The 26,531-nt window shown below is 46.9% G+C and overlaps 1 protein-coding gene across 2 annotated transcripts in view; it reads right to left on the bottom strand.

Annotated features, from left to right (window-relative positions):
• Asic2 (acid sensing ion channel subunit 2) overlaps positions 1–26,531 on the bottom strand; it is a 1,069,830-nt gene that overhangs the window by 180,561 nt on the left and 862,738 nt on the right. The gene's annotated exons all lie outside the window — the stretch shown is intronic.

Raw genomic sequence — 26,531 nt, forward strand, 5'->3', positions numbered from 1 at the left:
TCCTGCCTGTGACCCCCCTGAACTTAAGTACTTTAGTGCATGCTGGCCCCGCTTTCAACTGTCAGCACCTCTGTTCCTCCGTCCCAGTGCTTTCTCTGACAGCAAAAGCCTTCTTTGCCCATGCACAGGGAAGTTGATGGCTCTGGAGAGCAAATCCTTGCTGAGCTTGTCCTCAAGAGAAGGTTCGGGGCCTCACCATTGCCCCATCTCGCCCTTCAGGGGAGGTAACTCTGAAATGTGTGCCCTACCTTGGTTCTCAGAGCTCCTGTGGAGTTAAATTCTAATTGTCCACACTGCCAACATGCTCAACCATGCACTTATTTTGGGTGAACTTCCTTCTTCATTTTCCTTTTCTACCTCCCCATGTATTTTCTGGGACCATCTCCCAAATAGACTATTTATCCCTTTTTTCAGGGTCTGCCTCTAGGGAAACCAGGCGAGAACTGGGTTTAGTGATGGCTCATGGGCTGAGTGGAAGAATGGATGACGAATAGAGTGTGTATCCTATCCCTGACCCCTGTCTGAGGAAGGGTTTGGGAAGGGTCAGTTAGAATGAGCCTTGATGGGTTTCTTGGGGACCCAGGCAGGCTTGGGGAGGCATCTTGGCTGATGTTGGTGGGAAGCGGCAGAGAAGAAAATGATGCCGTGAAGCTGGTACTGGTTTGCTTGCTCTGGGAAAAGTTGGGGCTGGGACTCCAACCTGCCTTCCAAGAACGCAGGATGCCCTGCTCAGATCCTATCCATTGACTGTCTGGTTTTCTTGGAATAAAATCCAACCCATCTGAGATTCAGGGATTCCTGAACAAAAGAGTGCATCCCTCCCTTCATGGTACTTTTTTGTTTTATTTTTCTGTCTCTTCCCTTCCTTTTGATTTCCTCCCTTTAAATTCCTTCCTTCCTTCCTCGTTTTCTTTTAATTCTATTTAATCCCAGGGCCTCACATGTGCTAGGCAAGCGCTCTACCATTGAGCTTCATCACCAACCTTAAATCCATTTTATTTTAAAAATTAAGACAGGTTCTTACTAAAGTGCCCAGGCTGGCCTTGAACTTGCTATGTAGCCCAGGCAGACCTAGAACTTGCCATCTCCTGTGGCAACCAGGGGACGCTGGGATTTCCAGGCCCATGCCACCTTGCCTCCTACAGGTGCTTTGTCCGGAATGCCCTTCCTCACAGCTCTGCCTCCATCACTCTTTCTGCTTCTGTCAAGTTTCAGCTTAAAAGCGACCTCCTTAGAAATCGCTCTGCTGCACATCCAACTTAGCCACTCCCCACCACAGTGTTCTAGTGTCCACCCCCACCACAGTGTTCTAGTGTCCACCCCACCACAGTGTTCTAGTGTCCACCCCACCACAGTGTTCTAGTGTCCACCCCACCACAGTGTTCTAGTGTCCACCCCCACCACAGTGTTCTAGTGTCCACCCCCACCACAGTGTTCTAGTGTTCACTCCCCACCACAGTGTTCTAGTGTCCACCCCCACCACAGTGTTCTAGTGTCCACCCCCACCACAGTGTTCTAGTGTCCACCCCCACCACAGTGTTCTAGTGTCCACCCCCACCACAGTGTTCTAGTGTCCACCCCCACCACAGTGTTCTAGTGTTCACTCCCCACCACAGTGTTCTAGTGTCCACCCCCACCACAGTGTTCTAGTGTCCACCCCCACCACAGTGTTCTAGTGTCCACCCCACCACAGTGTTCTAGTGTCCACCCCCACCACAGTGTTCTAGTGTCCACCCCCACCACAGTGTTCTAGTGTCCACCCCACCACAGTGTTCTAGTGTCCACCCCCACCACAGTGTTCTACTTTCATCACACAATTTGTGCCTGCAGAAGATATGCTTATTATATGCCAATTGTTATTAATTCATTTTTTGTCTAACCTGAAGGCTCAAGAACACTGTTGATCTTGTTCTCTGATTCCCTTGGAACAATGCCTGGCTTGCAGGAGAGATGCAATGAATTTACCAACTGAACAAAAAGATACCCTCAAGAGAAGATAGTGATGGACAATCAAGTGGAAGAATTCCGGAATGTGAAGACAATGCCTTTAGCTGCCATTTTGATCCACTGGTGACCATTTTTAGGACCTGCTGAGAGTCTTTAAATGGACCAAATGAGTTGGTGGTGGGTTAGGGGTATGGCCTGAAGTCAGTGTCTCAGTGGTGGGAGACCCAGAACCCCAGCCTCAAAGCCCACAAAAGTCATGCTCTTACCCAGCAGCTACACAGCATCTTCCAGGGTTCATGCACTCACCTGAAACAAAGCTCTCTGGCTATTCTACCCAGCACCCTACCACATCACAGGGGCACAGGCCACTGTAACTGTTTCTGTGATAGTAACACCTTTATTTAGAAATTGTCCCAGTTTTATCTTTTGTCCACGTATAAGCAAACATATATAGGTTGGTCACACAAATAATTTGTCCTTGGGAGAAAAATGTCACTTCAAACTAGTGTCTTGTTCTGAAGCTCTCAGGAGGTGTGTCCAACCCATGACCTACAGGCCACATGTTGCAAAGGATAGCCATGAATGCATCCTAAAACATAGTCGTAAATTTACTTTAAAAAGTAAGAAAAAATGTTTTGGTAATTCAGTTGAGAGTATGAACTCTGTAGATGACAATGTCATGTCACAATACCCAAAGGTTGGACATGCCAGTCTGGACCATGGTTTTTCTACCTAAGCACCATGGACATTTAGAGCTGGTAAGTTTCTTGTTGTAGGGGGCTGATCTGTGCATGGAAGGGTGTTTAGCAACATGCTTAGTCTCACACCACTGCATGCCTGTAACTCCCAGGTTGTGAGAACCAACAATGTATCCTGACCTTGCAAACGAATAGCAGGAGACACAATCACCATCATTTAGGAATCCCCTTGCTGAGTTACGGGAGGGCAGACACCTCATCTGTTTTGCTGATTGCATCCTCAGAACCTGGCTTCAGTTAAGTACCACATAAATATTCATTGGATGAGTACAGGTGTGAATGAGTGAACAAATGGATAAATGTGTGGACACAACCATTGCCCCTGGACTTAGCTTCTAAATATTCCAGCACCACAAGCCCCTTGCTTCTAGTTTTGAGACATCACACAGTCTGTGGACTCCTTGACCAGCTTTAATTTATTCCATCCGACTTCCCATAAATATCCCCAAGCGAGCCACAATTTCTGGCTTGGTCTATTTCAGCTTTGAGCCCAGAGTCTTCTTTCATGCTAAAGTGAAACATGGAAAATAAACAGAATATGGGAGTTCCAGCCAAGCTACTGGGGTCACACGCTCCAGGGTCCAACTCAAGAAGTTTCCAAGGTGCCACTTCCCCCTGCATCCCCCAGACATGGGTGGAGCCAGCATCCATTAGGACACATTACAGTTGTATAATGAGGCAGCCACACTCAAACCCAATCCGAACATCGGAGGCTTCTATAAACTCAGAGCCACTTGAGTTTACTCAGCCTCTGCTAATGAAAATATGAGCTGCATCTGAGCTGAGCCCGCTTCCCCCACGTGGTCTGCTAAATACCTTAATATCTCTAGATTCCTTTCTGCTGTCTAAATTGTGTGCATCGTTTCTGACATTTACGAGTTATCTATGATGCCTGCAAGATTAAACCATCATGAAAGCTCTCCATCTGCACTCGGTGTTCCTACCTCCCTCTTCATGCTGAGCTAGAATCAGACACGACGAAGCTCACCCCATCTGGGTGAAACCAGAGGCCAGCTGCAGACCTTCCAAGTCCACCCTTGCGTTTTCATCTGTTTGCATGGCACAAGCTAGGGGATAGCATCTCACTTCAGTAAGTCCTGGCTCACTGAACATCTTCTAAGGACCAAGGCACTGGGGATAGACTAAGAGGCATGAAAGGTAGATTGCCCCTCCGTGGAAAGGCCTCATTTCAGAACAAAAGCTACACATAAATGCCAGGCACACATCCTAGGGACTCCCTGAAGAAATATGGGATGTGGGTTGACACTTGTGTTTCCAAATTGAGAAACTAAAGGACTTTGAGTCACTTGGCTACTTTGGAGAGTCACAAAGGGTCAGTGTCTACCCAAAGCCAGGATGCTTTCTACTATAGTTTGGATCAGGAAGATAAACATTCAATGACTTAGCAGGATAGTATAAGCAGGATGAAAGAAATGCTTAATAACAGTATAAGCGACGCCCTGTGGGAAACCCAAGGAAGAGAAGATTAATTCACATGCAGGGTTTAATGAGTCCGGGTGGGAAGAACAAAGACAGTTTTGATCGGTGGAAAATAAGAAGCTTCCAGGGCTAAAGTATGGCATGCACCACAGCCTAGAAGTTTAGGACCCAGCAGAGAAGGGAGGGTATGGGAAGGGGGAGGCCGGTGAAGGTGATGTGGGTGAGAGGTAAATCCAGCCTGCCAAAGCTCTGGATGGAGGGCTAGTCTCATCTGTCCCAATGTAGCACTCTGAGATGTCTCAGTGGCAGCTTAAGTGTAGCCACAGAGAGAGCATTTGGATCCAGGAAGTGGACAGTCAGCACTGCCTTCCTTGTTTCTAGAAAGCTAGCTGTTAAATCCTCACAACCTACACGGAGGATCTGGGATAAGCTGCCTCCAAGGTGACCCCCAAGCTTCCAAACTGCACCGTATCCAAGCGCTCTGAGCTATCGAGGCTGATGATAGGAATTTAGAGCTGTGGTTTTAAAACCCAGAGTGGACTGGTTGCCCCTTGCTTTCTTCTACACAAACTGGAAATGTCTTGCCTAAAGAGAAGTCAGCAGCCCTTTCAGTGAAGAGAAAATCAAAGCAAAGATCTGACCTGCTGCAATTTCTTACCGGGGAAACGGGAGAGGCATGCACAGCTCCTTCATCTATGACCAATATCACATTATCCCAGACTCGCTGATTCAGAATTCTCTTCCCATAGATCAGAGCTTTGCCTCTTCCATTGCCAGCTAATCCAAATGGACCTGGTGCTAACTTAATTTCCAGGATAATGGAGGCCCGATCTGTTTGCACAATTGGCTCCTGCATCCTGGCAGCATTTGCTGAATCCTTAAAATCAGCGAGGCTGTAGCAGACCATGCTCTGTCCTAGTAAGAGAGTTGGAGCATCTGCCTAGCCCTCCACGTGGCCAGTGCTCATACGTGTTCCAAAGCAAGAAGGGGTGAATGGACCCACTCCAGTGCTAGTGCCTGATGGGGGGATGTACTGGATCATCACCGAAGCACAAGAAGGAAGACTCTGCAATTATGTTTTATAGAATAGGAATTAAGCATCTCGGGGAGGCTAAGAAACATGCCTGCAGTTCATAGCTAGTGAGCCTAGGAGCTTGGATTGCCTTAATCCTGGAGACCTGGCTTAAGTGAATGAGCCCAATGTAACCCCATAGATCCTTGCAAGAGGAAAGCTGATATCACTACAGGACAGAAGGTATATGATGATGGAAACAGAAGTCAGAGAGATGAGGCTGCACACCAAGGAAAGCTAGCCCCCATCAGAAGCTAGAGGAGGAGGAACAGATTCCACCTCTGCAGCTTCCATAAGGGACTAGCCTTTGATTGCAGCAATGCAAGACTCACTGCAAACTCCTATGTCAGGAGCCAAGTAGCCTAACTGATTCCCATGGGAAAAAGCTGTGTACCCAATCTTCCGTTAACAGTTTCAATAGCAACCATTTTTCAACAAGACCACAGTATGTACCTTTTGATCTACTCCCTGAAACATAATGGTTTGCTGTATGGTCCGTTGATCAGGCCCTGGAACAAAGAGACCTTTTCCTGAACCCTACCTTACCCTAACTTCCTCCTAGTAACTTTCCATACCCCTATCTACTTCTCCTAGCTCCTAGCATATATAAGCCTGATTCCCCTTGCAATAAACGAGACCTTGACGCAACTCAGACTGACTTTGTCTTCCTTTACGCGCCTGGTCTCCTTTCTCTCTCACCCCCATTGATCTTTCAGGAGGTGCCTCCTCGGGTCTCATCAAATAACGTGGCCCGCGGGACGGGTCACTCCTAGACTGCAGAACTAAAGCAGAACGAACTTGTGTTGTTTGAAGCAGCTGAGTGTGTGGTAATTTGTTACAGCAGCTACAGGAAGCTCATACGCGTTCCAAAGCAAGAAGGGGTGAATGGAATCCACCAGTCCAGCCTTTATGGAAGTCAACATGAAAGTTTCTCAGAAAACTTAAACTAGCTGTCTACCACACAACCCAGCGATACCACTCCTGGGTGTTTGCCTGAAGGACTCTAAGTGAACACATCACAGAGAAACTTGCACATCAGTTTTTACTGCAGCACTATTCATAACAGATAAGTTATAGAAACAATAGAGGTGTCAACAACCGAGGAGTGAATAAAGAAAATGCAGCATACAGACATGGTAAAACTATTTTTCAGCCATAAAGAACAACAGTTGTTCTATTTGCAGGAAAATGGATGCAACTAGAGATCACCACAGTAAGTCTGATAAAGACAAACATGATACGTTTTCTCTTGTTTGTAGTTCTTAGATTTTATGTCTATACATGCGATCAATCGTGTGTGTGTGTGTGTGTGTGTGTGTGTGTGTGTATTGTATGTGTGCTGACTAACTTTATGTCAACTTGACACAGGCTAGAGTCACCTGAGAGGAGGGAACTCCAACTGAGAAAATGTCTCCATAAGATTAGGCTGTGTGCAAACCTATAGAGCATTTTCTTAATTGGTGATCAATGCGGGAGGGCCCAGGCCATCCCTGGGCTGGAGGTCCTGGGTTCTATAATAAAGCAGGCTGAGCAAGCCATGAGGAGCAAGCCAATAAACAGCATCCCTTCACGGCCTCTGCATCAGCTCCTGCCTCCAGGTTCCTGCCCTGCTTGAGTTCCTGCCTGAATTTCCTTCCATGGTGAATGTGGAAGGGTAAGACAAACAAACAATTTCCTCCCCAAATTGCTTTGGTCATAGTGTTTTGTCACAGCAATAGTCACCCTAACTAGGACACTATGAAAGTAGAAGTGCAACTGTCTACAGAAACAAGGTTGACCAGCAGGAAGGGGAGGGACAAGGAAGAGGTGGTGGTTTGAATGAGAAATGCACCCCCCCATAAGCTTATGTATTTAAACACTTGGTCCCCTGTTGGTGATTGGTGGTGCTACTTAGGAGTGTTATGGAACCTTTAGGGGTGCAGCCTTGCTGGAAGAGATGCATTATTGGTGTGGGCTTTGAGAGTTTATACCCTTGCATCACATCCATTTTCTATTTCTGTTGTGTTTGTGGTTGAAGATATAAGTTCTGTTTTTTTTTTGCTCTGGTTCCTTGGCCATTATGGAGTTTCCCTCTGAAACTGTAGGCCAAAATTCATTCTTCCATAAGTTGCTGTTAAGTCATGTGTTGTTATTGGTTTGTCTTTAGTCTTTTAGGGGGCCTGCCATCCGGCTCCCCCAAAAATCACACACAGAGGCTTATTCTTAATTATAAATGTCCAGCCTTAGCTTGGCTTGTTGCTTGCCAGCTTTACATATCCCAACTATGTTTTGCCTCTGGGCTTTTCCCATTCTCTTACTTCTGTAAATTGTACTCTTACTCCATGACTTGCTGGGTGGCTGGCCCCTCTTCCTTCTCTGGCTGCTTCTTTTCTCCTCCCAGATTTCTCCTTTTGTATCTTCTCTCTGCCTTCCAGCCCCGCCTATCCTTTCTCCTGCCTCACTATTGGCCGTTCAGTTCTTTACCATCAGGTGTTTTAGACAGGCACAGTAACACAGCTTCACAGAGTTAAACAAATACAACATAAGCAAAAGTAACACACCTTAAAATAATATTCTACAACAGTCACAGTGTTTTGTCACGGTGACAGGAAAGTAATGTGGAAGAGGAAGGGTAGAAGGGGATGCAGGAATACACTCAATGTACAATATATACTTGTATGGAAATTTGAAAAATCAATTAAGGATGTCAACAGGAGGAAGGAACTGGGTGTGAGTCCTTCCTCCAAGCAGGGAAGGAATGGCAAGTGCCTTGCATTGTCCTCAAATTGCTCTAGGCTCCTTCAAGTCCTCATTTTCTACCCCTCTTACCCTACCAACTGAATTCCATCTAAACATCACAACCCATCAATGGGATACCATTCTTCAGCCTCCACACACTTCCTTTCCAGTAGAGGGCGAGATTGCAGCCGAGTAACAAGTGACACCACACTGAACTGGAGTTTTGCTCTGTAGGCCATGAGCTGTGTGATTCCAGGCGATCCCTTTATTTCTCTGAACTTCAGGACTGTTCAGATCAGTCCCTGGGTTTAATTTCCATTTGCTAATGCAAATGAATTCCACACACTCAGGGTAGAAAATTGAGCCTACCAAGAGAGCATCTCAAACCTCCTGGGTGCAGATTGTTTGTGCTCAGGTCTCATGTAAACAGGTGCCTGAGGATCCCTGTAGAGCCCTCAATAAACTGCAGGCTGGGAAACCATCCCACAGGGAGGGAAAGAGCCAATGCAAGGCAATGTGGGAGTATTTCTCTGGCGGCCTGGTCCAGAAGCAAGAACAGACTGGCCCTGTAAACTGAAGGTAGAGAAAGAAAATCCAACCATCACCCTACTTGGAGAGACCAGAGGCAAAACCTGGAAGTCTACACACTTGAGAACTCTGAAGATGAGCTTGCAATCTGGAGAGGCTTGGAGGAACAGGAATGTAACTGTGACTCAGCAGCCAGACAGTCATCAGAGGTGTCAGGATGCCAACAGTTCAGGTCTTGGAGGCCAGGCCTAGCAACAGTGGTGAAGTCAGGCCTATGGGTAAAGCTCAGAAGAATACCAAATGGCTTGACTGAAAGATGGTGGCCTACACAGTACTTTCAAGTACTGTTGCTGTCCTATTTGAGAATCTAAAGTATCTTAAACATTTGGGGGGGGGGGAGTATCTTACTATGTAACAGCCCTGGTTAGCCTGAACTTATTATGTAGACCAGACTGGCCTTGAACTAACAGATCCACCTGTCCCTGCCTCCTGATTGTTGAGATCAAGGCATGTGTTACCACACCTGGCAGTCTTAAATGTTTTTAACTTTGCCTTCTTAGCCTAACAGGCAGAAAAGTGCTAAAAGCTCTCTGGAGCTGGGTGGCATTCCTCCTTTGTCCGATGGGCTAGGTGTCTTCGCTGCCAAATTTTCCGAGCCATTTCACTTACCTAGAACGTGGGAACACTCTTTAGATGGTCTTCTAGTTTCACTTCTGTTACTATGATAAAATACCCTGACAGAAAAGCAACTCAGGAAAGAAAGGGTTTATTTGGCTTACATTTCTGGGTTACAGTCCAGGTGACTTACATGGAAGCCAAGACAGGACCAAAGCGACATACACAGTCAAGAGCAGAGACAGAGCATACTCATAGACCCTGGATGGCTTGTTTGCTTGCCTGCTGCCAGCTGGCTTTCCCTTCCTCCATTGTGCAGCTTAGGATTTCCTGCCTATGGATTTGTGCCACCCACAATGGGCTTGCCTTCCTCCAGTCATTAACAATCAAGACAACCCTCCCAGAGATGCCTACAGGTCAACTTTATCTAGATAATTCCTCACTGAGACTCCTTCCTTGTGGTTCTAGGTCATGTCAAGTTGATAGTTAAAACTAACCAGCACAGATAGCTGGTCAGTGTCGGATTTCATGGGATCGGCTATGGTGGCAGGCAAGACCCTGGATTGCTTGTTCTCTCTCTAGCCCCTGTGACAATCCCCATATATCGAGAGACACGTAAGACATAAGCCACCACACAGGTGAGCATGCTGGTGATAGTCTTTTGCTTCTGAGGGCGACAGAACCTATGCCGTTGTTCACTCTGGACTTGAAAACATATTATTTTCCCCTCTCCCTACCCAGCTACTGTCCTACCACATCCAAAACCAAATTTCTATGGCTTTCTCATTTGGAGTATGCATAATGTGCCAAACGGCTGGGGTCTGAACAGGCAAATAACCGCTCTTCAAGCTCAGAAGCATCCATGACTCCACCTGAGGTCTCTGCCAGCAGCTCTAGGCTCCCAGCACCAAGTGAGGGTTTCAGGTTGCTACAGGCTGAGGAACTCCATCCTGTTGAGTCAACAGCCTCTTAGCATCACCCCTCGCTGTCTCCTCACCATATAGGCTTTTCTCAGGAACAGAATACATAGAGTTACTAGCCAGAGGACCGACTTCCCAGAGACCATACCCTGCTGTGCTGACCTTTAGGGGGATGCGTGAATCTTTTCCACATTCAGTTGGTTCTCCTGGGATGGGAAAGGAGAGGACATCAGAGTTCCCAAGCAGCAGGTTCCTACATGCCTATCTTCTTCTTTGATTTGATGTTGTCTGTTATGTATGGACACTGCAACCAAACACGTCTTTCAAACCTCGCTGCTTATAGGGAGATCCCTGGTTTCAATGCGTGTATGGATTGTGTTGGGGCTTTGTTACAGGCGGATGGCAGCAGAGCCTGAGACTGCATTTCTAATAAGTTCCTGGATGATGGCAAGGTTGCAGATCCCTGAGGACTTAAGGGACCACTCTAAGACAAGGATGGAAGCTGGAGGGTTCTAGAAGGAAAAGTCATGGCTGAAATAGCACAGCGGCCCATGTCAGTGGCTGCGGTAGGTGGGTGATAGATGTCACCTAATCCCCAGGACAAGCCTGTAGGGCCAGGATTAGAACCAAATTTCACAGATGAGGGAACAGAAAGCTCAGGGATCAGCAACCACAGCCCCAGAGGCATACAGCTAGCAAAGGGAGGCAGGGACTGAGCTCTGGTGCCTAGCTTCTGTTCTTTCTCTACTAAGCAGCTAGCTGGTGTATCAATGAAGAGGAAGCCCTGCTCCAATCCACCAATGAGGAATCACGCCACAGAAGCCAACATATGGATAAAGAGCTGTCTCATTCTTCACTCAAAAAATAAAACCAAAACCGTGTGAAATGACTCCTCACCAGTCAAAAGAGAAATGAATATTTTAAAGTAATGATGGCGTGCAGGGAAAGGTGGGGTGGAATAAGTATTCTCACACACTTCTGGAGAGAATAAATTGAAACTAGCGATAGGAAAACAGATGGTGGTCATGGAAGGTCTTCGAAATGTTGCTGCCCTTCCTGAGAATCTGTCCTAACGAAACCTTAAAGTTGTGAAGGCCAGGACTGTTCAGGAGACAGAGATGGTAGAGGTGGTAGCGAACTCCCACCGCAAAGCATTGGGGTAATACAGTGGAGTGTCCACATCATGGGACTTTGTGTGGTCATTGAATGACATGTATATAGTTATGTTATGGGTGGGGGGAGTGGTCTGCAAAATCATCCATCCAAGAATAAAAGTGGGTACTAAAAATAACAGCAAAACCCCAAATCTTAAAGGAGATTGAAAGGAATTCAACCCACATATTTGAATTGAGTTGTAGAATTATATATAATCATTTTAAAGATGTGTTTTCCCCAAATATTTTTAATTACATGTGATTTTTATGGTGAATTTAGAACTAAAGTAATTTACTGAGGTTAAATATGTCCCTCTGTCTAGGACAATCTCTGGAACCATCAGGAAGTAAAACACTGAAGACATTGGTACATACTACAGACCACCCTTTGAACACCGAGGGGGAAGTTCACTTTGCAGATGGCTTACAGTCTGGAAGAGGAGAGGTGCCAATTAACTCCTATCTTTGGAGCAAGCAATGGGCCCTGAGTCTGGAGTGTAGAGGAGAGGGCATAGAAGGAGAGTTTTAGGCATGAGATGTCCCCTAAGTATGAAAGAGGCTCTAGGGCAGCACGGGACAGAAAGGTTCTGGATAGAATGTCTGTTAACACTTGAAGGGAACCAGTAAGAACATGCTGGGCTCCATTGTCTGGCCTGACCTAGAGAGGGTGCAGGTGAGGGTGGGAAGAGATGGGTGGGGAAATAGCCAGGATCATCCAGAACTGTAGCCATCCTGCATGGGGGGCTGATTTTGTGTAGAAGGTACCAAGGAGGCCCAGCAGGGTTTAGAGAGAATCCTATGAAGATCCCACCTCTGGCTGTCTGGCCGCCAGTGAGGGAGTTCAGCTGTGCTTCAGTGGGTGGGGTGCGAAGGAGACCGTTGGAGTAGTTGAAGTAAGGCACATGGGGGTTAGTTAGGGATGGCTAGGAATGAGTAGATGGGAGCTCAAGGCAGTAAATCAATAGTTCCATGTCTTCCAAATTAACTGGCTGCAGATGTTTAGGGAGAAGAGGGTCCTCCCAGGATTACAGCTTAGGTAACTAGTTGACTGTCTGGGATGTTTGTAACTGCTAATTTACAGGCCTGGCTGTCAGGGCAATTAAAAATGGGCCATTTTATAGAACAAAAATGTAATCTAGACACACCTAATCAGGCCATATAAAATGAAGGTGCACTCACTGACAGAATGTCATGTCTTCTTGAGTAGCTGTGGGCCTGTGTGTTCTGGAGGGCCTTGGTTCAGCACTAAGCCATTTCACCTGTGAGAGCAACGTTGAGGCAGCCTAGTTCAGCAGGAGGTTCATGCTTTTGGAGAGCAATAGGCACTGTTTCCTGAAAGTATTTCCCTTATAGACAGATGGAAACTCCCAAGTGGATAAGGGCCATGAAGGGTGGAGAGTGAGAGGGTTATACAAATGGGCTGGCTTCTGTGAAGCACCTAGGGACATAAGGCAAGGGGCCTTTGCTCACAGACAAAACCAAGGGCAGGGGAGACGGGTCAATTGGTAAAGTGCCTGCTGTGTAAGCATGAGTTTGGATCCCTGATACCTGTGTAACAGTTGGGCACAGTGACGCATGTCCGTATTCCTGCATTGTGATGGTAGAGACAAACAGAACCTTGGAAGCCACTGGTCAGCAGGCCTCCCCGAATTCATGAGCTTCAGGTCTAAGTGAGAGACACTATCTATAAAGTGGAGAGTGATCAGGGAACACACCCAAATAGACCTCTGGCCTCTACATTCATGTGTGCCATACACTCACACATCCACACAAATAGGAACACAGACACAGACACAGACACACACACACACACACACACACACACACACACACACACATAAATAGACACATAGACACACACAGGGGGGGGGAGAGAGAGAGAGAGAGAGAGAGAGAGAGAGAGAGAGAGAGAGAGAGAGAATGAGAATGAAAGAATCATGGTGTTATTTATTTGTGGAACACATATGCACACACACTCATTTTACAAATGAGACTCAGTATGATCCTGTAGTCAGTTTCACATCATGACGTGTGCTATGGCTCATTCAACTGCAGCCTGAGACTTCAGCTCTTGAATGTCTGACTTTTCCTGTACATTGTACCAATCTCGTTTAAACATCCAGTGCCTGCTGCTCTCCTGGAGGACCTTATAAACCCAAGGAGGCAGCCAGCAAGCCTCGTGTTGGACAGAATCTAGTCTCTAGCTCCAGACAGAGCTGGGTCTAGATCCACCTTCCTTCTCTTTCTAGGTGACCTTGGGCTCATCTTCTTTGAATCTCGGCTTTCCTCTTTGTGAATCAAGGGCAGCAGCATCACCTTCAGGCTAGTTATGACAATTAAATAACAAGAGGCAGGTGAAACATCCAGCCCACGGTAGCCACCCATGCCTCTTTCTTCTTTCATCCATCCAGAAACTTCCAGAGCTGCAAGATTCACCATTGCACTCAAGAACATGCTCACCAACAGCTTCCCCTCTGGGTCTTATAAGAGAAGACCTGGGGAGCCAGGTCCCATTCTGTCTGGTTTTGATATTGTACAGAAGCCATCTTACGGTAACCCAGCCTTGGGACAGTCTTGTAGAATATGGAGATTTCTGCAGCAAAAGCTCCTTTTAAAGACAGTTCTTCTTTGCTATATAGTGCAACTTGCGCTTTCAAATGTTTTTATTTCAAATAAATTAGCCATGCTGCTAACTCTGGCAGGGACCCAGTCTGCTGCACTGCACTGCAGTGAGGTCCCGATTGTAGTTGAGCTGAGGGTGGCTTCTTGATGCTGTGGGTGAGCACAGGTCAAGGGTGCAGAGAACTAGGCTCACATAACCACTCCCCTACCACTTGCTCATTCTGTGACCTTGGAAAGCCCCCCACTGCTCCACTCAGCTATCCACCCTTAACCTCCATGCATGCAGAAGTACTGTCCGGTGCCTAGCATAGCAGGGCTTAACCTCTGTTGGGTAAATGGACTTTGCTTCCCTTTCACAAAAAGGTAGATAACTCCTATCTTGAAGGGTAGTAGTACAGATCCAGAACAGGGGCTGGGGAGACGACTCACTTGCTGCACAAGTGTGAGGACCCAAGTTTGGATCCCCTGCACATATGTAAAAAGCTGGGTGTAGCAGTACGGCAAAAATTTCCTGTACCAAGGAGGCAGAGACAGGAAGAACCCCTGGGGCTTGCTAGACAGCTAGTCTAGCCAGGTGGTGAGAGACCCTGCCGTACAAAGGGAGGTAGAGAGTGATTAAGGGACATAGCCATGTTGATCTCTGGCCTCCACACATAGGCACAAGTACCTGCACACACACATAAATGTGTACACACACACACACACACACACACACACACACACACACACAAACAAACAAACATAAATAAAGGTCCAGAAGAGAGTATACCATACACTGCCCTTTGCTCACACAGATGCTTACTCCGTGAGAGCTGAGACTGCTGTTCTTATCAGTATTATTAGTCTAGCACTGCTTCTGGTGGATGTAGGGGGTGTGACTTCATCCTCTAGTTGCGTAGGGCAGTTATGCCTCACACACAGTAGGAGTTCAGTAAGTGATAAGGTTTGAAAGCCTATTTTCCTGCCGGTTTCCAGCATAGACTGTAAGCCAGATCTGTCTGCTCAGGGCATCTTTCCTTCTCCCTCCCTCCTCTCTTCAGGGGACACAGTGATAACTGGGGAGCTACTGTATTTGATGATTCAGGATCTGCTATGCATATTTCCCAACCCCGCCCTTATAAGGAAGAGCTGAACCGGGCCCGGGGAATTATTTTCGGTATTTTATCCAGCTATTCTCGTCTCTAGCGCTTTGCGGTGGGTGGTTAGAGCTGGTGATTTTCCTCTCTTTTGTGCAAACGAGACCAGAATAAACAGTGCAGGGTGAGTCACTTCAGACTCTTAGCACTTCAATTACTTAAAAACTCAAGGGCCCAATGAAACTCAGAATGTCACCTTTTCCAGAACAGCCATAAGCAGATGGGAAACATGCCATGTTCTGAGTAGTCCGTGGCTTCTCGGCACAGGAAATCTGCTACTAGCTAGCTGGGAGCATCCAGAGGAAAGAGTTGCAGGGGCAGCTGCCACTCCCTCCAAGGACTCCCTCCACACACATTACTTCCTGCTTTGCTTCATTTAATCTTTACTATGACCTTGTGAAGTAACACACTTAATGCCATGGAGCTAGTAATGGCCTCCATACATATTTCTTGCCTACCTAGGTGTGGGGCCACTCACTCTCCATGTCTTACATCCACACCTCAAATCCTCACAGCAATGGTGTGGCCTGTCTATTGCTCTCTATTTCAGAAAGGAGGAAACGAAAGCTCAGAGAATGAGAGAGACCAGAAATAGAATGTTTGCTTTCTCTTTCTGGGGCTCTGTTTCCTATATCTGATTCCGTTATCAGGGACATTGATGAATGTTCAAACATTGTTCTGTATTACACAAGAAGCCAGCAAGTGATCTGAGTGTCAGGAACATTGTTACTCTGGGATATGTGTGTGTGTGTGTGTGTGTGTGTGTGTGTGTGTGTGTGTGAGAGAGAGAGAGAGAGAGAGAGAGAGAGAGAGAGAGAGAGAGAGAGAGAGAGAGAGAGAAAGAGAGAGAGAGAGATCAAGGACCAGAAACTTGTTTGACTTTTTTCTTAACCTTTGGGTCTACCTCTGGTTGATCTGGAAATAAGAAATCTGCAAGAAGAGGTTTTGTGTAAGGACTGTAAGTTCTGAATTCTTATCCCTGCCCAGCACTGGGGAAAAGTTGTTTAAGATTCTGATTTTAAAGAAGCTCAAAGACAATGCATTGGCCCCTTTAACATATGATTTGGTAAAAGTGTCATGACAAACATTAAGAAATATTTATTAACTGTTTTTCTTTATTAAAAAATTAAAACCAACAAAGTTTGGACCAAGGAATTTCTGTTGTTGAAGCTTTGAAATGTGGACAGTGTCCAGAAAGTATTAACCTTTATAAAAGTTTGTTTTAAAGTTAGTTAGGATTTTGATTTATTTCTCTGTGGAAATAAAGTTAAAGTCCACAGGTAGGGGGTGGGGGTGGGGTGGTAATTGAGGGGGAACAGCCAGAAACAGATGTTATGAAGTCAAACACGGAAAAACAAGGAGGGGGCTCCAAATGGGGAGGGGGGAAGGAGGGCAGTACAGATGGACATGCCAGGACAAGGGACAAGTAACACCAAGGTTGTTTGATAAAGTCTGAAGGAGTCACTATTTTATATTTACCTAAAATTATACACAACACTTAATACTCACTCTCTCCTTCTCTCTCTCTCTCTCTCTCTCTCTCTCTCTCTCCCTGTGTGTGTGTGTGTGTGTGTGTGTGTGTGTGTGTGTGTATGTGTGCGCGTGTCTTAAAGGAAGTTAAGCCACTTGGGCAGGCAATGATCCCCACAAGAGCTGTACACTAAGAAAAACCCCAGTACCAGGCATGAGAAATCTCTTTTTGAATGGTTAGCCAGGGCAGTCTGAGTGATTCCCAAAACAATACAGATTACTCATTGTAGCCTTTTGCTGCCTCTCAGGGGTTGAGGGTAGCCACTATTGCTGAAGACATCACACACTTAGGACACAGGACTTGGATATACGGAGCTGGATCTGACCTTAAAGCCCCCTTCCCGTGGTCTAGCTTCCCTGGTAGCAGAAACACTGTGCAAGCTTCCAAGGGAAGGAAGCAATTAAGGAGTCTCACTCAGCTGCAACATCTATGAACCACAATAGCAACCAGAATGGCGAGGTATCCTCAAGGCACTCACATATTGGAGGTAACCAACAGCTGTCTAATTAGACTTAAAGCCCACTCAACAGGAGGGACATCATGCCTGGTTTCAAGCCCAGCCATCTTCCTGGGGCTAAGATCATGGACCTAAGAAAAGAATCCACTACTGCCATTTTGCTAGATCAGCGTATTCCTTACTACAACCTAAATTGTATCTTAATACCCAAGGTAAGTGTAGCCATTGCCCCTCATCAAAGAAGCCCCTCTTTACAGCAAATGGAGACCATCACAGAAAAACACAGTTGCACACAATGCAGAGATCACTTGTTGGTGGGGAGCCCAGCCACAGTGGATACAGCTATATCCCAGATCTTGCGTTTGTGTCTCAGGGAACATCTCAGAAGAGGGGGCAGAAAGGCTGTAAGAGCCAGAATACCAGGGATTCTCAGTGAAATGGCTCTCTTAGAAATGGCTGCATGCGTGAGATGAGCAACGGCAATATCAGTGAGTGTGTTCATGTGGATGGGACAAGTTCACCTGTTATGCTCAGATTGGGACCCCAAAGACATCACCACAGACCTTAGGTACAGAATGCAATAGCATGGTTTATTTCTGTTTGTCTACAAGCCGCGGGCAGGGAAGCTCGATCCAAAGCACTCACTCGTAGTCGTGAGGCCAGGAGGAACTTGCTTTTTCTTTGTGTGGCTAGCTTTTTAAAGGCAAAATCCACAAGCCCTTCATGGGGGTTGGGGGAGTTTTGCATGGGTGCAACTTGGATTGGTTTATTTTTATCTCTGTTCTCTTTTAATTGGGTGAGGGTATGTAACCTTTGAATTTACTGGTTGGTGGTTACAATTTATTACTTTGGGGGCAGTCTAGCACAAGTCCCAGGCTTTGTACTTGAGCCACCATGGGGGCTGGCTGGCCAAGCACGTATTGTACATAACTCTAAGTTGGTGAGGGGCCCCAGAGAGTAAACATCAGGCTGAACTTTGAGCAGTCTTTTGTTCATGACCCTCCCAGAAACTGCTTGCTCAAGTCTCAGGAAACTGAAATTGAGGCCTGATCTCTGAGAGAAGACTGAGCAGCCTGTTATGGCATCTGCTTGGTCCCTTCACACCGAGTCCCATCCCTAGACAACTAAGGACTGCTGGGAGAGGGAGAATTAGCATCACCTAGGGATGAGCTTCCTTATTGGTTGTCTCATACAGAGTGGCCAATTCTGAGGCCATATACACACAACAAAAAAACAGATTCAGCAGGTTGTACTTCTATAACAATAATTATAATTATCAAAGAAAAGGAGGCTATCAATTTGAGAGGGGGGACATGGGAGGGCTTGGAGGGAGGAAAGGGAAGGAGGAAAGTGATAAAAAATAAATTTATACATGCTGGTGAGGTTCCAAGGCTAGCCCCAGAGATACTTAATATTCACCGTCACAATTAGTCTGTATTTCCCCTTTGAATTGGTTTATATTTCCTACTGTCACTGCCATTATTAGGGAGGTTGTGTTTTGAATTGTGTTGGGGGCCTGTCTGGAAATTGGGCTTTTCTCTGGGGTCTGTACATTGTCTGTAGTGTTTTATAGAAGAATGTGGTGACCTGAGAGAGTATCCTGCACAGCTTTGCTATGGTTAAAAAAGAAACATGGACGCTGGGGAGATTCTCATGCAGTTAGTCATAACTTCCTAGTTTGACAGCCCCAAGCAACAACTAAGCAAAAACCAAAACACAATGAGTAGATAAAGGAAATGCACTAGAACCACGCAGCAGACCATTGTTTAGACACAAACAGCAATAAAGCCCTGCATGTGCTACAACATGGATAACCGTTGAGGACCTTATGCCAAGAGAATGAAACCAGTCACAAAAGGTCACGGACTGTCTAATTCTGTTTAAATGTCCGGAAGAGACAAGATCTACAGACAGAATGTACACTCACGGTTGGCTGGAGCTGAGGAGTGATGGTATGGGTAGAGGTCTATTTGGGGAGATAGTCTAAAATTCAGTTATAGTGACAGTGTTGCATCCTGTGTATGTACTACACACCTTAAATCACACATTCAGACAGGGGACCACGTGACATGCAAACTTCTATCTCAACAATCCTGTTTTTCCAAAATAAAATTTAGCAAAGCAGTTGCTCTGGTGAGTTTTCTGCTCTCCCCTGGGTCAGGCCTACCTGCTGCTCACAGCAACATGCGCGACGTTTGCTAGGGGAGTTCCAACACTCTCTATGTCTCTTATGGGAGCATCTTCTGCAAACTACCTTCCAATAAAACCAGAGTAGCTGTGTTTATTCATTCCTACACCACACTTTTCCTAACTACCTAGTCTTTACTAGATGACATCAGGAAGCCAGGTTCACACCAGGAAGCCAGGTTCTCACAGGGATGCAAATGCTGGGTTCACACCAGGAAGCCAGGTTCTCACCGGGGAGCCACAATTGCACAGGTTCTCCCGAGGAAGCCTGGCTCAGAAAAGTGCTTTGATGTACGGAAAGCCTTAATTAGCCCTGTGCTAGATCCTGAACTGAACCAAACACACAGTCCCATCTCCTTCCCTCCTTCCAAACGCAGGTCTTCTAACGGCAGACTTCTTTGAAAGAGAAAAGTAAACAAACCTCTAAACACGGGAGGTTTTCAAATAAAGTAATTAGTGTATTTTTACAAGGATTTCTAACACAGCCTCAGAGCATGGGTTTTCCAGGTGCGTCTGAATGGTCTCTTCCTCGGAATCAGACAGGACAGGACCTGAAGACTTTAAGGTGCAAACGCCCAGAACAGAACTGTTTCAGGCAACCCTGACTGCAGCTCTCTTAGAAACAGGGAGAAGATTGTGCATGCAGAGGCCTACATCCCACCACGGGGCTCCAGGGCAGAAGCTGTGCTATGACCCAGGTGGAGCCGGATGACAGATGACAGAGGCCCTAACTCTACATCATAGGCACGAAGTTTGCAGGGGAGATAAGTCGAGGGCAGGGAGGATCTGGGCTTGACTGTACATCGTAGAAGAGATAGAAACTTGTGTGCCCCGCTGTTCAATTTATTTTCGCCGACTTTACTGACAGATTTGCTTCTGGGAAAGGGCTGCTCCAGTGGACCCTGTGTGGCTGGAACATATTGCCTCAGTGCAGAAAGCAGTGTCAGGGTAAGTCAGGAACACAGGGTCAGGTGTAGTGCATTTAGGTTTGGCAAAACCTATGATAAAAGCATCGGGGCTGTGTTAGAATTGGTGTCTCCCCCTCTGGCATGCCTTAATTATTATGCACTTGCTTTCTGGGCCTTGAATTATTCATGAGGCCAATTATGAAATAGGATGCTGATTGGTAATCTCCAGCTGTGGTACCTGAGTGTGCAGGGATGCCTCATCTCTTTCCGGGAAACGCAAGGCTGGGCTAAGCAGCTTGTGGGATGCAGGGCTTTAGGGGAGCAGGAGGTGGCAGAGAGGGCAGAGTTGTGAAGTCACTGGAGAAACAGGGCAATATATTCAGAGGAGGTGGAAGTGGGTGATCAGCTTTCCAGTGGGCTAAATACTGGGAATAAGAGAGATGAATCGTTCAAAGCAAGAGCTGGATGAACATGCAGTGAATGAATGAACGAGTGAATGAGTGAATGAATGAATCTGAAGTGTCCATGCTTGAACAGGAGGAAGGACACTGGGCTTCACTGGCTACCTTCAGTCTCCCTGGACAGACAGAGACTCCTCTTGTTTTGTTTCCCTCAGGATCCTGTGGTGTGGGTGCTAATGTCACTGCTTCACAATGCTCGAAGCTGAGCCACCACCTCAGAGGCCTACAGTCTCTCTAGTAGTGGGAACTTCAGATAATGACCCTAACCCACACCCACTGGCCAGGCATGAGTAGGGGGATAGGTGGTGTTAATCTTATCAACTCAATGGGATCTGGAATCAACTAATAGGCCTGTCTCTGGGTGGGTCTGTAAACGCAGTTCCATGGAGGATTAACTGAGTGGGACAACCCAGCAGAGTGGGAAACACCTTCCAAAGGGTGGTCCAGATACAATGAGGCCAAAGGAAAAGAGTGTGGCCTGCCTCCTGCTACTTCCTTCTGGCGAGTGCATCCATCACATCGTTGCCGCCGCCGCCACCGCCGCCGCCATCTTCCACAACATCAGACTCCAGCTTCTTCGGCCTTTCAACATACACCGAAGACCAGTGACTCTTCGGGAAATCTTCCAGGACTTCAGTGGCAGATTGGGACTGTTGAGGCATTCGGCTTTGTGGACTGAGCAGCTCCAACTTCCAAGTGGCCATTGCAGGAATATTCAGTCCTCAGGGTGTAAGCCATTCCAGTCAATCCCCTTTTACAATATGAATGCATTCTGTTAGTTCTGTGCCTCCAGGGAACTGTGCCTAATACCGGCAGCAAGTCAAGGCACCAGGCGCTGTTGTTGAATTGGTAAAGGAAGTATCTAGAACTTTACTTCCCCAGGGGGAGGAGGAAACTCTGTGGGGGTCCCAGGAAGGCTCAGTGACTAGAACTTCAGCCTGAGTTTAAAGGGGGATTTGGACTCCTCTAGGGCATTGATGGGTGCTTCTGGCCTCTCCACCTCCTGTATCTCTGTTGGTTCCAGCATACAGAAGGTAGGATGTGAACACAGCAGCCTTTAGGGGGGTCAACTGGACTCTCTATTAAAATGGAAAGTGCTTGTTACTTTGGGCTCAGCAAACAAACCAAACCAACCAAACAACCAACCAACCAACCAAACAAACAAACAAACAAACAGTGTATATCCAGAACTAAGCAAGTAGTGTGGGAATGTTTGCTAGACCAAAATAAAAACAACCCAGAGTGCTTCCACCCGGGTAGCTAAGCCCCATGCTCTGAACATGGTTGAAGGCAGAGTATCACTTCTGGCCATGCCATTCATGGACTGTATGATTTGATCAACTTACAACCTCTCTGTAAAATGGGGCTAGTAACAGCTCCTTCCTCACAGAGCTCCTTCAGGGATTATTGCATCTAAGTACTTAGAACAGGGGCCCGGCATTTGGTCAAGAATCAATAACCTGGAGTAATTAATGACAGTCCATGAACACGGTCCTTAGTAACACCCTCTCCCTTCAGCCAGTCTTCTGGCCAGGTGGGTAGCCTGCCAGTCCTGATTCCAAGGGGAAACTGACCTCATACAGCTGAGAGGCTGGACCTGTGCATCAGTCCTACAGCTCACAAAGTGAAGCAGTGGTAGTGCAGCTTTCTCTGGCCAGCTGAGGCTTGGACAGGAGCCATGCTGTGGCAAGGTGGCACTGGCTGCACTCACTAGGCATAACCGTGGGCAGCTAGGGGAGAAGATGTGGCTTTGCTTTCCCTGGTGCGATGGGGACCGCAGGACTGCCTTAGCCCTGTCACTGAGATGATCACCCGTCAGCTTTCAGGTCTTTTCACATCAGGTATTTGCTCCCTTCCCTCATTTTCTTCTTTCATTGATCAAGAATTTACAGACATCTTGCCATATGCCAGGCAGCATCAGGAGGATGTAGGCTCAAAGAGACAAAGAAGATACTCCAGTATCTTCCAAAGACCAGCAGACCAATAATTACAGGACATTTGTGAGTTCCACATGACAGGGACTCCTCCTGCTTTTCCTGTCATTGATTTTCAGCTTTACAAAAGTGCCTAGTGTAGGCACTAGCATGGTGTGGTAAGGGCATACTGACAGGTAGGCAGCAGATACATACCATAACTCAGACCATCAAGGCACAGAGGCAACACACTGAATCTGTTACAGAGCTGAGAAAGCCTTAGGAAGTGATACAGAAACAGGGGTTGGGAGGATGAAGGGCAGTTGGCTGGTATGCAGTTTAAGCAGACTATAACATAGCTGCAATCTTACGTTTTTAAGGCCATGGAAAATCAGTAGAAGACAGTTCTCAAGATAACGAGGGCAGAAGCAGACAGGTCAAAAAGAAATGGACAGCTCCCCTCTCCCTGGCTGCCAATCATGCTGATCATTCTCTTCATTGCCTGTTTCCTCCCAGTTATATATAACCCACTCGCTTGTTTATGTGCTGTCTGGGTCCCTGTCTACCTAGCTCATGTTTATTACCCATGAATATTCATTGGGCAAATTAATAAATGAGAGTAAAGGAAGAAGGAAGACATATGGAAGAACTTAAGGCACCCACTGACAGGGGCCTGTGAGGTCTAACAGACATAAAGATGCTCGCTGGTGATTGCAAATTCCCCAGCAGCCATCCTTAAAGTAACATGAAATTAATATATTTCAAATTCTACTTTATCATTACATCCTAAATAGTATTACTTTACCATTGATCAATATACAGTACAATAGAATATTTTTTTTATTTCCAATTAAGCCGTTGGGAAGTATATGTTTTCCACGTGAGGCACCTCTTAGCCTCTTTAGCCATATTTCAAGTTCTTGGCTGCCAGACATGGCCAATGGTGGCCTTGGGAAAGTTCTACTCTGAGGCCTCGCCTCTGTCATCCACTGGAGACTGTCAGCAGGCCAGCCTGGGCCCAGCACTGAATGTCACCCTAGCTGGATACATGCAAATTTCATGTCCTCCTTACATCTACCATGGCAGGCCAGTTCCTTGTCACAGGAATATGGAGACAGTCATGTAAAATGGATGGAAAATAAAGATCTGGTCTGACTGGGGAGCAGGGTTGATGGGATGCTGGAGCCCACTGAACCATCTTCAAATCTCTTGTGGCCAGGAGAGTGCTCTGAAGAAAGGGGATGTATTATGTGCCAGCCACTCCTTAAAGAGCTCTGTACACAGTGGCTCCTGAGAGGTCTACAATATCCGTGTGGCAGGTACTACTGTTGCCCCATTTTACAGGTAAAGAAAGAGAGGCAAAGATGAGTGGGGTCTTGTTCCCAAGTATTCATAGCCAGTGAGAGGATAGTCCAGGGCTTGAGGCAAGGGCATTTTGCTCTGGGGGTTGTTCCTTCCCTTTCTCAACTTTGGGACGTGAAGGGGATATGTCATGAGGGGAGGCAGAGATCAGGCTTTGTTTGGAATAAGAAGCTGGGGAGGGGGCAGATAGATCCCAGAGTGTTTGTCCTGTCTTTGAATAGAGTCTTGAAGAAGCAAGTGGACTTGAATTGCAGAGATGGCCAGGTCATATTTCTGTCAGGGAGTCCTTGCTCACTGGTGAGGCACTCACATGTTACAAACACTGGAATAGAATCAAGAAGTCCCCTGTGTTGCCCTGGTGCCCAGTAATTATTTAAAGGGTCGGGGGTGGGGAATGAGTGCGCAACGGCACAGGCTTCCTTTTAGAGGGATGGATGCTCTGGAACTACAAGACGAGATGGCTACAGCACATTGGACTATCCTGAGGGCCACAGAACTAAACATTCATGAATGGTTAAAGTGAGTTTCACACTATGGGAATGTTGTCACAGTAGCAAAGCAGGGCAGGGCAAATTCATCTTTGTTGAGGCAGGAGGAAGGAAGGGAAGCCCAGGACAGGACCAGGTTGCAGATCTTCTCAAATCACCATTGCTTCCCAGGGAGGGAAGCTCCTCCATATGAGCGTGTGTGTCACCTCCATGTGACAGTGAGATTTGGTGTTCATACCACACCCAGGAGTGTGAGACATGGGCAAGGGCGTCTTACCCATGTGATATTTACCACATTTAGGAAAGTGTGCATAGGCACTATACCAACGAGGGTTCAGATCTTTCCAGAAACCTCTAATAGATGATGGCAATTGTGTATGGTACAGAGAGGTCATGGGTGAGGACTCAGCCAGGCTGTATCACTTAAAAAAATGAGCCAGAGTCAATTATATCAGTCTTCTGCCAGTTACAATTTATAGCCACTATAGCAGATACTGTTACAATCTATATCCCTGAAGTGGCTACAGTTCCGATCTATATTTGCCTGAGTGGATGCACTTACAACCAAGCCACTGCACTGGATACAGCTTCAATCTATATGCCAGAACAGATGCAGTTAACAGTCTGTAACTACTGGAGTGGATAGTTAAGAGTCACACCAGTCCTGACACTGGACACAAGGTCCATCACCCTCTCTTTCCATTTTCATCTTTTTGGGAGAAAACGAGACACAAAGTGACATCCTCATGGCCCATGCACTGCTTTCTCATGTCTTCTAGGCGCTAGAGCTCAGATTTATTGAGGCAAAATCGGAGAGACTTATTTGGAGACTTCTGTTTGAGGTTGGAAAAGAGAAAGGTACCCAGGATGGGTTCATGGGTTGTGCAGAGGGTGAGAAGATTCCACAAGAAGGGAAGCCACTCAAGTGGGGAGCATCTGGGCTGTGATAATTCCCCAGAAACTGGAAATTTCTTTATGCAAGAAACTGCAGAAAGCTGGGTGCTTTGGGCAAATCCACCATCTAATTGTATCTATCTACCTATCTACCTATCTATCTACCTATCTACCTATCTATCTACCTATCTATCTACCTACCTACCTACCTGCCTACCTACCTACCTACCTACCTGTCTGCCTGCCTGCCTGCCTGCTTACCTACCTACCTACCTACCTACCTATGCTGTACATAGATTCAAGAGCCTTGCACATGCTAAGCACATACTCTACCACTGAGGTATATCTGAGCCACTCGAAAGGATTGAGATATATCAAATAAGACGAAGGCTGTGATGGATAAGGCGACTCCAAAGAAGTGAAAGAAAGAGACAGACTACAGATAGTATTCCTAGCTGAGTGGGCACTCGTTCAGTCAACCTCTCATCTGTGTGTTTATTTGACAGACCACCCTGTGCCAAGAGCTGGGGAAGGACAGAGAGCAGCGGCATGAGAATGAGGTCGTCCCTGCTCTCGAGGGGCTTCCAGCAAAGCCAGGGGTTGAATGTGGATGAAAACAGGTGGTAGCTTTGGGGTGACAGAGGCTCTGGCTCCTTTTGCACAGGCTACACTGGAGAACAGAAGAGGGCGAGCATCTCTAACTGTGGGAGGAAGTCCTCAAGCAAGACTGCAAAGAGGGCCAATGCCTGCAGGAAACCTTGGACGGCAGGGGTATTGCCTTGGGCAGATGGAGAGGGAGAGGCAGTGTGAAGGGCATTCTAGAAGGGAATAGGGCGGGCACAGATCTGGAGATGTGCCACGGTAGGAATCAATTCAGGAACTGAAATATGGCCAGAGTAGAGGACATGCCACAGACAACAAATACACATCTATCTTGGACTGGCCTCACCAGCTGACCTTGGGACAAGCTGTCTTTCCAACTTTGAGATGTCTCCATCTGCACATTGAAGGTGTGGAGGTAATTCTCAGGGGACTTTCTAACCCTGGCTGTTGTAGGAGGGAGGGAGTATCCTGGCACCCCAGCTCTTCAAGCAGGGGGTGGGCAGCCACTGGGAGGGATGCTAGCCTGTGGTGGACTTTTGGACTAGATGACCCTGCCGGTCCTTCCCAGCCCTGAGCAGCTATTATTGTGGGGGCTTTATCAACCCCATGGGACTGTGCTAGGCTGGTCACATAGGGAATCTGCTCCTTCCCTGCAACCCAGATGGAGCCCTTGCTGGTTTAATAATCCTGCGATATACAGACACAGGCTGACTATGGAATGACCCATTCCCCCATCTCAGTCTAATAGATGTTCCGAGTCCCTGTAGGGGGGCTAGTGGCTGGCAACTGGTCCCTCTCAGATGACAGTGGACAACTG

Source organism: Peromyscus eremicus, chromosome 8a (assembly GCF_949786415.1).
Source record: "Peromyscus eremicus chromosome 8a, PerEre_H2_v1, whole genome shotgun sequence".
Classification (NCBI taxonomy): Eukaryota; Metazoa; Chordata; class Mammalia; order Rodentia; family Cricetidae; genus Peromyscus; species Peromyscus eremicus.